Here is a 13,663-nt window from a genome sequence, read left to right as displayed (position 1 = left end):
TTTGCTATTTTTGTTTTTCCCCCTTATTTGAAATTTTGTTAATATTTTTCTTCTTTGAAATATGTGAATTGTAGTATTATGGATGAACTTGAAGTTCATTCATTCTGTTGCTTTCTCTTTCCCTGGGTCCTTGTCCTCTTCTCAGCAAACCAAACCAAACAAAACAAGCCTGACATAAATATAATATGATTTCTCCATTTCTGTTTATTCTTGCTATTTGTATGAGTATTCACAAACTGTAATCAATAATGCTTTGTATTATTTCCAAATTTGCACACATGCTATCATGTAGCATTTATGGCCATTCTATAACCACTTTGGAAAATAAGTGACATAAATTTGGCATACCTACATGTGCACAGTGAAAGCCAAACTCTCTCAATTTCTTGTGGTTAACTCTTGCGCTAACACCCAGGAAGTCAAAAGCACTGTCACTGCTTTCCAAATGTGTGTATAGTCCGCTTGTCCTTGTCTCATAGATGAGGCAAAGTCTTCAGAATCCTAGCTTTCTGTAGTTTATTTCCAGCTCTCTGAATGCCCTGGGTTCATAATCCAGACTCCTTTCTTTATATGGGCATTAGAATCAGCCATGGAAATTTAAACATTGTTCTGTGTTTTAATGACTTTCCTGGCCTTAGCTCATACTCTTCACTTTGACTTTAAATCCCTTCTTACTTTATGGCCCTGAGGAGATTTCCTTTAGATTCTGAGTTTGACTCTTTATATCTATTTGAACTGTATTGTGAGAGGAGAGTGCGTAAACTACCTCTCAACACCCTGGCTGAGACGTGGAGCCTGGTAGGATATATCACAGATCAAGAATTCAGAAGGAGGAACCCGGGTCCTGGGGAGGGGGAGTCAGAGCTACCATTTACTGCACATTTATTACATGTCATCCTCACAATGCTTTCAGGTAAGTTTTATTATATTCTTTATAAGATAAAAGAAAAAAAACCAGATTTCTTCTATCTGCACTTTAAGAATTTAAGTATGGAAAATTTAAGCCCATTATCATGTGGAGTAGTGTCAATTTCACCTTTCTAGGTAAAAGATTTTTCCCTGAGTCATTTCTGAAGGACTCTGGACCCTGGGATAAATAATGATCAACTTTGGGATTCACATATCACAGGAAATGTTTCTGACCTTGAATTATCCAAGTCAGAAAATGTTACTTGGTTTTGCAATTTAATGTTTAACTTTATTTAAAGTGCTCCAGAGTTGTTTACATGCTAGCTGGTTTGACTTGGAAGAAATAGACCCAACTTGTTTCTGTGTAGAAAGAATAACAATTCAGCTTTTCTTCACCTCTATAATTAAACACTTGAATGTGAATTGAGATATTTCCTTGACTTAGGTTGTAATATCCATCTTTTCTAAAAATAGAAATTTACACTTTCCTTTCGAATAAGATTTATTTTTAAATTGCTTTGTTTTAGCCATGGGGATCATCAGAGAAGACAGAGTACACATTTCTCCTTTAATAGTTATCTTTAGCCAGGCGTGGTGCTTCACGCCTATAATCCCAGTGCTTTTGGTGGTCAAGGCCAGAGGATTACTTGAGGCCAGGAGCTTAGACAAGCCTGGGCAATGAAGTGAGACCTCTTCTCTACAAAATTTTTTTAGAAAATTGGCTGGAGATGGTGGCACGCATTTGTAGTCCTAACTACTTAGGAGGCTGATGAGGAGGATTCCTTGAGCCTAGGAGTTCAAGGTTACAGTGAGCTATGATCATGCCACTGCACTCCAGCCTAGATGACACAGCAAGACTCTCTCTAAAACAAAACAACCACCAAAAAAAAAAAAAAAGTTATCCTCAGACTTGTTTCATCAGACTGTGAACACTGTTGTTAATAATCAGTCACATGACAACTCAGCAGGATGCAGGCTCTGATTCTGGTTTACATTTCAGAGGACTCCAGTGCATGATCCTGTTGTGATCATAGGAAACCTGTCTCTAGTCTTCGTAGAGGAAGCCCAGAATGGGCCCAGGGAGAGGAAGCATCTTTCAGAGTCAGACCCTCCCTCAAAGCTCACAATGTCCAGCAGGGATTCTGATGAATTAGGGGTAGCTGTCAAGCAAACATACTGAATGAGCCTAAGTCTTAAAACAGAAGACTTGACTAAATGGCAGTGGTCATTCTCTGGAGCTTGGCTGGTTTTTCACACACACTCTGGTCTAAACAATGAACCCATATGTGATGTTATATCTGCTCAGAACCTTACATCTTCATGGTTCTGGCAAATCTTTTTTTCTCCAAGTTCAAGTCAGGCTTCTGTTTTGCCTTACCATCTCTATGACAAATGGAGTCAATCTGGTTACTCTAGTTATCAGTCTGACATCATCTGGTCATGGACTTGGCAGTCCATCTGGAACACTTGTGGGTGTTCTCTATTATTTTGTCTTCTATTTGTCTTCTAAAACCATCTCTATTATTTTGTCTTCTATCAGCTGAGCAAAATGGTGCATTTTTTGTTATCTACACAATGCATTCACTTATGTCCTAGATCTCCATACTGAAAACACATCTTACTTTTTTCCTTAGACGTGTCTGCTGTCTAGTGTACTTTCCACTTTCAATGCCGTTTCTTTCAGCAACTATTTTACCAGGAATGCCCAGCTAAAACTGCAAAATCATATATTGAGGACAATGGCTATGGAAAAGAAGAAAGAACAATTGTGACAAATATAATCTTTTGGAGAATACACAAAATAAAATCAGGAGTGCTTATGGGCTGAGGAGTTATATGCTTTCAGATAGAATAGTAAACAAAATTGATATCTGTAGTGCGTAAAGGATGTCATAATTATCAAGTGAGAAAGTGTTGCATTCTGTAACCAGCACAAGTTATTACAATTATACCATGCTGAATTCATATCAAGATAACTTCACTTACTACTTGGGACTTAGACTAAAGGTATTTTACTTTGCTGAGTCTCACTTGGAGATCATTGAAAAAAATTAGGAATAAATCATGCAACAAAATGAAACCATCCACCATACTTTGCATATAACAGAAAATCAATAAATGAAGGTCATCGTCTGTCATAATTATCATTATCATTATTATTTCTATTACCAACTCTGAAATGTCATGATTAATATTCAAGATTGAAATAAAGCAATTAAAAATCAAATTCATTCAAAATAATCAAATATAATTTAATTAAAAAGTTAGAGGCAGTCAGCCATCAGTCAAAAAATACTGAGTTACTATATGCATTCCAAAAAGAAATGTAAAGGGATAGCATTACCCACAAACAATGAATAAAATAAAATTCCCTATATTTTATTTAAATAAAATAAACAGATGATATATAAACAGCATCCGTAAAACCTACAACAAACATTCCAAAGGTGAATCTTCGTTACAATCAGATACATAAAAGAGGTGTTTGCTACATCTATTCATTGGAAGGCATAACTAGCACAATAACATGAAAAAGAAATGTGAAGCAATTAGAAAAGAAGTAAAACTATAATTATTAGCAGATGATATGATTGTCTACATAAAAAAACAAATCTGTACATAAATTACTGTAATTAATGTGAGTTTAGCAAATTTGACGGAACGAAAAGTAATATTCAAAGACCAATTGCATTTTAATTACCAGCCCAAAACAAAAAAAAATGATATTATAAAAAGAGATACAATTCACAATGGCAATAAAAGAATGTAACAGCAACAAAAGGATATAAAACCTAGGAATAAAACTAACAAAAAATGTGGAAGATCGTTATGTAGAAAATTGTAAAGTTTTATTGTAAGGTATTAAAGTCGAACTAAATAAAGAGACATAAGATTTTTATGAACAGGAACATTCAAAAATGTAAAAATCTCGTCTCTCCAGACTAATCCATATGCCATTCCAACCAATATTCCAACATAAATTTCCATATAATTTAATTTACTAAATATATCCTCAAATAAAGATTGTGGTTATCCCTTTCTTTGTAATCATTCTTCTACTCTGCCCCTCACCCTCTTTTCAGAGACTCCTTGTAACAAAGCCTATTTAACACTAAATATGTGCTGAGCACTATTCTGAGCATTTTATATATAATAACACTTTCACTTCTCACAGCAAACTTTTATGATAGGTACTATTATTATGCCAGTTTACAGAGAGGTTAAGTAACTTGCTAATAAGCTATGGAGTCAGAAATCCAACCACCCAGAAAGTCTGGCTGTTGTGTCCATTTTCTTACCCTCCAGACTATTCAGTCTGTTAGGCAAATATTGAAACCAACTTTCAACATCAGTTTCCTATAAAATTTCCCTCTCATTATTCTTCCTTTCGTATCTTGGCATTACTGTGAATTTGAGCTGTATCAATTTTCTTCCAAATTCCTGAGATCACCTGCCTACCTTCCTTCCCTTCTTCTCTCCTTTCCTTCCTTCTTCCCTACTTCATTTTTTTCTTATTCTTTCCTTCCTTCTTCCCTTCCTTTCTTATTTCTTTCCTTCTTCCCTAATTCTAAGGATATTTGTCATTTCTAAGAAAATCTTTTTCACACATCTAATTTTTAAAGTATGTCAGCATATATTTCTGATATTATTCATTTATTTATGTTAAATATTTATACTAACCTAACATTCCTCTAGTTTGGAGAGGGGTTCTAGCTTTTCTGTTAACTTTGGTGCTCTGTCTTGAAGTTGTTGAGTTGTACTTGGCTATTGGTTTTTATTACAAGTGATGGTGTTGAATTGCCGAATAGAAGAATACATTTCCAAAACTTAAATGTTATTTACTACTGAAGTGCAGGTTAATGAACTTTATGATTCTGAGAAATTGTCTTAGCAGATGAGGGTGAATGTTGGTTGTGCTGCCAGGATAGGTGTGTGAGGTGCTGGCATTTTGAATCTAGGGGGTCCATGTTCTCATCTGAAACATTTTTGTTTCTTAGCTCCTAGTAACCACGTCAGTCACTTAAAAGTGTAGCTAGATTGCAAATATTAACTTGGAGAAAAATGAAAAAGGTAATTTCTCTCTTATTCTCTTCTTTTTTATTTTATTTTTTCCCTCTGCCACCTTTATGAAGGGGAGTTTGCTGCGGCTTGACATGGCTTTTCTCAGCTTCCAACATTTATACCAAAAGCTCTTAATTTGGCTCAGTTCCTTTTGATTCCTCCCTCTCCCACTCAGACTCTTATTTTTCTCTTGGTGCTAAATCAGAATGAGGAGCAAGATCATGTCAATATTGTTACAAGACAGGATTAAGGGCCAAACCTATTTATTGGCCTTTGAATTGCAAGGTTTAGTTTTTATTGTACTCAGTTTTGGCTTCTATTTGTCAGACACCTGTGCTTACAAGTGATAGAAGTCCAACTGAAATGGCTTTGGAAGAGAAAGAAAGAGAAAAAGAAAAGATGGAGACTGAGGTAGGTCACAGAAGATAAGAATGAGCAGCTGGAACAAGCACAGTTCCAGGGACCACTGCCCCAAAATAAATGAAGACCTTTCGAACTCTTATTTCAGTTGTTCTTTTGCACTTTCTCCCTTCTCTTAAATCTTCTCCAAGAGGCAACAGACAAGTCTGTTGGCAGTTTTGGAGTCTCATTCATCCCATCCATAAAAGAGAAGAGAAAGCAACTGTGTTCAAAACCTAGGAAAGGCTCTTACTGGCCCAGCCCAGAGTACTTTATTACCATTTGAACCAATTGTTGCAGCCTTGTGGGTGCAGTGCCAAGTTGTCTGATTGATCACTCCCATCATCCCAATGTTTTTCAGCCTACAGTCATTACTCTTATCAATTTAGCACCTCTTATCAATTTAGCCGGCATGGTTTTTTAAACAAAATGGATGAGGCTAGAATAGAATGGAACAGATCAGAGTGCATCCCACTTAGTAAGAGTCAGGATTTTTTGTGAAACTTTTGATTCTGCAACACATATATTTACATATTAAGCCTATATATTAGTATTGCAGCACATTTTAAAAATGTATATTTTTTACTCTAGGTCTGTCATACTCCAAAAGGGTTAAAATTCTCTCCTTACTGCACGTTTTATGTATTTTATTTCTATTAATAACACCTCTGCTTCTGAGACATAAATGCTTTTGCTTGGCCTTTCAAAAAGGACGGCCTAGAAAATAATTGTTCAACCATGTAATTGCTTCACTTTTCATTACCCTGTGGGTTTATTGGGCAGATACATCTATTTCTCCTCTGGACTCCAAAGTCAAAGGTTGTGTTTTGTATGCATGCTTCTTTCTTTACTCTAGGTCAAACTGTATTCCACAGTCCAGTCTGGGAACTGACGTAAGCTTCTAGTTGTTAGACGATCGTAGCCATCAAAGAAGCTTAAGGTGATCTATAGTTAGGTTTAATAAAAGTAAATTTTAGACTAAAATCTGCCATATGTACAGATATTTATGAAACCATCTAACCATCACATTGTGCCAAATGTTCATTCCTAGTGAATGCAACACCATTCCAGAGAGAGGATTTTGTTACCCTTAGAGTTAGTATCAGGCAAAAGGAAATCAATCTAAACCAATGCTTTGGACACAGGCTTATCTAGAAATGAAGCCTAGGGTACCCTCCATAAAACTACAGGTTACAGACCTTACTGAACTCTCCAAATCTGGACTCTGCAGAGTCCAGCTTTGGCAAAAATGTGGCTGATAGAGGGCATTGCAGGAGCGTCCTTTGGCCTGTAACCCTCTTTTACATCAGCTTGGCTGACCTCCCTGGAATGAGACCTCTTGGGGAAGTTGACAGCCCACAGAGTGAAACCTTAAACCAACTGGCACATACATACCTCCCTATATTAAAATATCTAAAGGCCAAATACAATCTGAACATGCCAAATAAAAAGCAGTTAAGCACGTCCCTTAGGCTTGAAGAAATTAATCATCAGTTGACAAATTCATTATAACTTGACGGCAAATAAAACAGCCCACATGAACAAAACTGCTTTATAAGTGCTTTTCTGGATATCACATAAAAATGTCTTTCACAAAATTATTAGTTTGGTGCAAAAGTAATCGTGGTTTTTGCCATTACTTTTAATGCGATTACTTTTGCACCAACCTAATACAGCTTGCATGGAAATCCAGTGCTAAACTCAGCTTTCAGGAAACCAGTGTGACATAATGTTGGTAAAGAAAACAAAGTGGAGAGTATCAAGAGTATGAAGGTAATGAATGAAAGAATGGAGAGACTTTATTGAAATACTCTTGGGCATTATCTGCCTGTACTTTTACTTGAACTCGTGGCTGGCTTTTGGTTTTACTTTTTCTTTCCCCTCGAAAAGTAGGTCATCTACTCTGCTGGGCTTTATTATCTGGAGACGTTACTTGCCCTTGGCCTTGTGGTGGCTCTTGGTCTTCTGGGGCAGCAGCAAGCCCTGGATGTTGGGCAGGACACGTCCCTGGGAGATGGTGACTTTGCCCAGCAGCTTGTTAAGCTCCTCGTCGTTGCGAATGGCCAGATGCAAGTGGCGCAGGATGGTGCGGGTCTTCTTGTTGTCGAGGGCCGGGTTGCCAGCAAGCTACAGGATCTTGGCGGTCAGGTACTCCAGCACGGCTGCCAGGTACACCTGCGCTCTGGCCCCGACCCGCTCGGCATAGTTTCCCTTCCGGAGCGGACGGCGCTGGAGCCTCAGCCAGGGAAGACCAAGTCTGGGACTTCAGCACGAGCCTCGCCGCCCTGCTTCCACAACCAGGTGTCCCCTGCGAAGTAGTGCCCTCTAATGCCAAACCAAAAAGACTATATCCCTTACACACACACACACACACACACACCCCTTAATGGCTAACTTCTCTGGAAGGTGCCTCATTCAAGCAAAGCAGAACTGCAGATACTTTTACATGCCTTTTTCCACTATTTTGTATGCAATCAGACTTTTTCCAGACTTTCTTTGAATACAAATATCTGCAGGATTTTCCTTATCACCTGTAGACACTTTTTCCCTTTTCAAGGAAGCTAGAAACAGATTTTGATGTGCCTGAAGTTTTGAAGTGTTCTACAATCTCTAGAAAGGGCTCCAAGAAAGCCATGTGTAATATGCATTTTTTGTATAATTTGAGAATATTTATTTCTTCTATAGAGGGCAAGTAAATGAACTGGATGTGAATGTATGAAAGTCATATGTTATGTATTCATGGAAATTAATAAGTATATCATACATAGGTTGAGAAATGGGAGGACAAAGAGATACCTATGTTCATGAGGCCTGAAATAAACAAGACACCTGGGCACAAGATACTTACGATATACTAAATATACAGCTAACACTAAATATCCAGGGTACACCGAAGGTTATACGAGCACCCAGTATTTTCAAGGCCTTGATTCAGCCACCTACTGAGGACACCCCTTCTGCCACCATGTGTTCTCTGTTCAAGAAACACACTATTATTCAGCCTTTAACAACAAGGAAGTCATGCTATTGGTGAAAACATGGGAGAACCTAAGGAACATTAGGGTAAGCAAAAAAAAAAAGCAGGCACAAAAATACAAACACATAATCTCACGTGTATATGGAATCTAAGTATATCAAACTTATAGAAGCAGAGAGGAGAACAGAGATTACCAAATGTTACGGGTTGGGGAAATGTTGGTCAAAGCATATAAAATTTTAGTTAGACAGGAGGAATAAGTTTGGTTCAGGAGATCTATTGTAAAACATGGTGACTGTAATTAACACAATGATTGTATACTTGAAAATTGCTATGAGAGTAGATTTTAAATGTTCTCACCACAAAAAGATATATATGTGAGGTAATGGATAATTATCTTGATTTAGCTGTTCTACAGTGTATACATATATCAAAACATCATGTTGTACACCATAAATATATATAAGATTTATCTGTCAATTTAAAAAAAGAAATAAATAAAACCCATAGCTGTTTAGCATGTCTTTCTCACAGAGCAAGTGTGTGACATTATCCTCTCCTATGGTACTTTCTGTCTGTGGGCTCCCTTGTTGGAATCTCAGTGGTAGTCCTTGTAATCGCACCATTAGCTGGGAAAGTTAATGTGGCAGAGAAAGACAGGATGTTTGCACATTCTGTATTCCCAGAGTCAGCACTATGGTCCTCCCATCTTGCTTGCTCCCTATACTAAGTACGTAAAATTACGCTAACTTTTTCCCTTGCTTCTTGCAGCAGATTTTAAATTTGTTTAACCAACCATGCATATCTATCATCTTCATTTGGCCTGTGAGATTTTCTGTTCCATAGATGGCCTGCCTCCTTATAGCAAACTTGGAAGCTCCATCGCATCAGAATATTTTCCAACAAGATACCAGGGTTAAGATCAAGAAAGACGAGAGAAATGGAAGTTCAGTTGCTGGGAGAATCCAAGTGAATAATCTAGTAATCTTGTAAGATGTTGAAACAGATACACTGACATCTGATCCAAGGCCATGTGAATCATAAATTCCTTTTGCAATGGCATCCTTGAGTGGATCACTGGTAAGGCCTCCCACCTGACCCATTGTAACAGATGATTGACCATTACCTCCAGGCAGTTCAAAAGGCCAAATGCTTTTTGCTGCCTGGGGAGCTGGCCAAGCACACTATTGGCTAACACCAAGTACACTAGCTGCCAGTGAGTTCCTTTTATCAGACTTCAACATCATATACCAAAGACAGTTTCAGAACTACCTTGGTTTTTAAAATTAGAGTTCTAGTTAATGTATTCTTCTTGCTAATAATTTTTTGGTTGTGTTAATAATTCATGGATTGTGAATCACCCAATCCACTAGTACATTAACACAGCAGGGGGTGGGGGAGAAATTTTAAATTTCTCTCAGCTTTAACATGTTTTCTTATGTGGTTTGTTTTCTTTAGTGGTTTGTTTTCAAGATTATAGAGTACTTTGTGCATATGCTCTAATGTACCACTTATGAAGTGACAGCCTCTGTTGCTTTGCTTTTTCATTGAAGTCTTTAAATATCATTTCATGCTCTGAAGTTTAAGTATTATCTTCATAATGTTCTCAACCTCTTATGGTATCTTGGTTTAATCTGTTTCCTAATTTGCTAGTCCAACTCCTTCTCCATAATTTTTAAAATAATTTTTCCAATTTACTAAGATTTTGAATCAGTCCTGGAGACATTGGTCCCTCAATCTAAGTGCTATGTTTTCCAGGATCACTCTTCTTTTCCAGGTCAGATAATTCCTGCTCAAGCTAGGGTTGACTCAAAAAGGCAGCTTCTGACAGCAGTTGATTGTAGGTGGCTGGATTTATGACCCAAACTTGACCAGTGTCATTTCTTATAGACTTAGGTTAAGGAGGTTAGTTTCTCTCAAGTAGTTGAAGCTGAAACCTACAAAATTTAGGTGCTGTAGGAAGAATCTTTTCAAAGTACTCTTGGTACAGGCCACACTTGGGTACTAGGCTGTCTGGTGTTGCTTTCTGAGTGGTTCATGCCAAATATGAACGCTATAAAATCAGAGTGGAATTTGATCAACTCATTTACATGCATTATTTTCGTCCAATCAGACATTGGGTTGTCCCTACGCTTTCTTTGAATATGGCAACTATAAATAGTTCCTACTTGGTACCATCTGACAGTCTTTTTATCTCTAAGCAGTGGGAGGCTGAATCTACTATGCCTGGCTCTTCCTTTAAGTAGTTTGCTATCACCATAAATGACTTTAAGAACATTTGTTTGCTATCTCCAAAAACAACTCTAAGAAACTTTTACCAAAACTCAGAAGATTAGCATGAGAGATGCCCTACAGAGAACTACTCCATCTACTTTAACAAGGTCTTGAAACAAGTGTGCTTCAACATGGGCGTTTCATCCAAGGCAACATGTATTGAGAACTATTTTATCAAGGATATCGTCAAGCACACAGTAGGACAAGACTCCCTCTAGGCTCATTGTAACAGATACTGCACTATCGCCTCCAGAGAGAGCTAATGATCTGTGCACCTGCTCCTACCCAGGGAATTGACTCAGCATGCTATATCTGAGGACATCAAGGCCATTACCAACTCTATCCAAATAAGCTGCTGTTGAGGATTCAAAGAGCATAAGACAAAGGCTCTGTTCATAGCCATCAACATTTTCTGTTAATAGCTACCTCTTAATGTATTCATATTTCTGATGGATATCTCTTTGTCTTACCTCTTTGTGAATTGTTCAGGATCCTATATAATTGACTTAGTAAAACTTTTCTCCTTTCTACCTTAAATATTAAAAAGTAGGTCTATTTTGCTTCTGATTTTTCCTAATGTGGGATAGCACGTTTGTGTGTTTGTGTTTCAAAAAACCTACTATGTGGCCAAAAATGGTCTCAGTTCACCACATGATTTAGTGAAGGCCCCTGTATTAGTCTGTTCTCATGCTGCTAATAAACACATACTTGAGACTGGGTAATTTATAAAGGAAGGATGTTTAACGGACTAACAGTGTTTCACAAAGAGAGTTTCAGAACTACCTTTGTTTTTAAAATTAGAGTTCTAGTTAGTTCTAGTTAATGTGTTAACTATTATTTTTTAATAATATATTGGTTGTGTTAATAATTTATTATTAACAATTATTTATTATGTTCACATTTTATTGGCCAAAGTAAGTCATATATATATGCCTGATGCCAGTTGCATAGGAAAGTATCACCATCCCAAAAGGAAGAGCAGAGATATTTGTAATTAAAAATACAATTCATCACAATCCAAACTTCTGATCACAAATATTCAGTTCATGCTCCTTTCCACACACGAAATATATTCAATGGGTGCCCCTCTCCCACTCCAAGAAAGAAAACCCAGAAGTCCTATCCAGTCACAGCATCAGCATTGAAGTGCAGGATCTCATGATAATCTCTGCATAAGTCTGGATTGGGGTCCTTTTGTTCTGAAACCAATACAATGACAAGTCTGCCCCACCTCTACTCTACCGCACAACCGCATGTACAACAGTGGAACAGGAATAGGATAGCTACAAAAGTAGGAAACAGACAATACTCACTTGTTGGAGGAAATTATGACATCATTCAGGGCAGATATTGCAAAGTTTTTCTACACTGGAGGTGTACTGATTAATTCCTTGCTTAGTCCGTAGTTCTACACCCTCAGAACAGCTCGTTGTTTTCCATGGCCTTTGGCTCCACCTTCTGGGAAATATTTTCTTTTCCATTACTCCTTTTGGCCACATTTGAAGAGGACATTGGATATGCCCCTCTTTAGGAACTGAGCATCTTTCACAGTCCATCTTCTGCCAAAAAAAATGCAAAATAAATAAAATGTAAAAATTGGTATACCAGGGTATACCAATACATTTTTGAGTCCTGAAGTTACGATCTCCTTTAGTCCAGGTTGATTTGTACAACTCTCAAGGCTCTTTTCATTGCCTTGCTTACAACCAACTTTGCATGCTAACTTTACTTGCCACCCCTCCTCTCCCAATTAATTTGAAGATGTGCTCTTCTCTCTTCAAATCTTTCTCTCAACTTAATTTTGGGCACTTCAAGCCTATCAGATTCCCATGAGAAATCCATGTTCTTTGTCTCATTTTTCTGAGCCATTTTGTTGAACCAAAAGTATTTACTAGACACTATCTTAATTCAGAGGTTTGAACAACAAACATGAACATGGTTGAACATGGTTCCCTCATTGTTTTGACTTTAGTTCCTCTTATGAGAATGACTTTTAACAAGTTTTTTGTTTCTTAAGTCATTTCTCAACTGAGATGAAGTTTTTTTCTTTCAAACCTAAAACTCTAGATATTCTGAAACGGGCCAATTATTTTGGGGCCTCATATATTTTTGGAGAACATTGTCAAATGCAACCAATAGTAACAAAGGCACACTACTAACATTCAATATCTCAACCACTTCACCCAAAGCAAGAAGCTCATTAGATATATTATCAGCTTGCCAAGTTGCTTTAGGCAAAAGTTTAATGTATTTCAAAGTTATGCTTCTAACCTCTAAAATGTGTTTTCCTTTGCCTCCTGGTAAGTCCTGAAGCCAACACTACACGCATTTGGACTTTTGTTTGTTCATTTGTTTGTTTCTCTTATGGTAGCATTTGACTTCTAGTACTAATTTTTTTTTTAATCAGTCAGAACAGGATAGGTTATGTTGCAGTAGCAAATAATCCCCCAAATCTCAATAGTTTAAAAGAACCTCCTTCATTCTACATATGCAATGGACAGCTGTTGCTCTGTTCCACATCATCTTCACAATAGCACTGGGTTGATAGGACAGCTTCCATCTAGAACATAATAAGTCTCATGACAGAAAAGAGAGAGCATTGAAAAAGTTTTTGACTGGAAATGACACATCATGTTGGCTCAAATTACAGTAGTCAAGTTAAACCACGTGAACAATTTTGATATTAATGAAGAAGGGAAATATCCTCAAGAGAAGGGAAGAAAATATCTGTGTACGAATCATTGGTGGACTCAAAAAGTAGAGCGAGCTTCGATCCTTGATGTCATCATTTTATCACTGCCTTACTTTTGAGCTGTCTAAACCAGTGTTTCCAGTTCACGAGTTCAGCTATTCTAATTTACTACTTAACTCACATGTTAAGGTTTTGCTTTTCTTCAATGACGGTAATATCTGATTTCTGTACATTTCTTATACATAACTGTTTGGTCTATTGTTATTCACTCTTTTTGCTATTATAGTCATCATTTCCATTATTTCTTCTTATGTTCATTTATCTGAAAATTTGAGGATGGCTATTTGAAT

This window comes from Macaca mulatta, chromosome 4 (assembly GCF_049350105.2).
Source record: "Macaca mulatta isolate MMU2019108-1 chromosome 4, T2T-MMU8v2.0, whole genome shotgun sequence".
Taxonomy (NCBI): Eukaryota; Metazoa; Chordata; class Mammalia; order Primates; family Cercopithecidae; genus Macaca; species Macaca mulatta.
The sequence above is the reverse complement of the archived record's forward strand: the minus strand, read 5'-3'. Positions refer to the sequence as shown.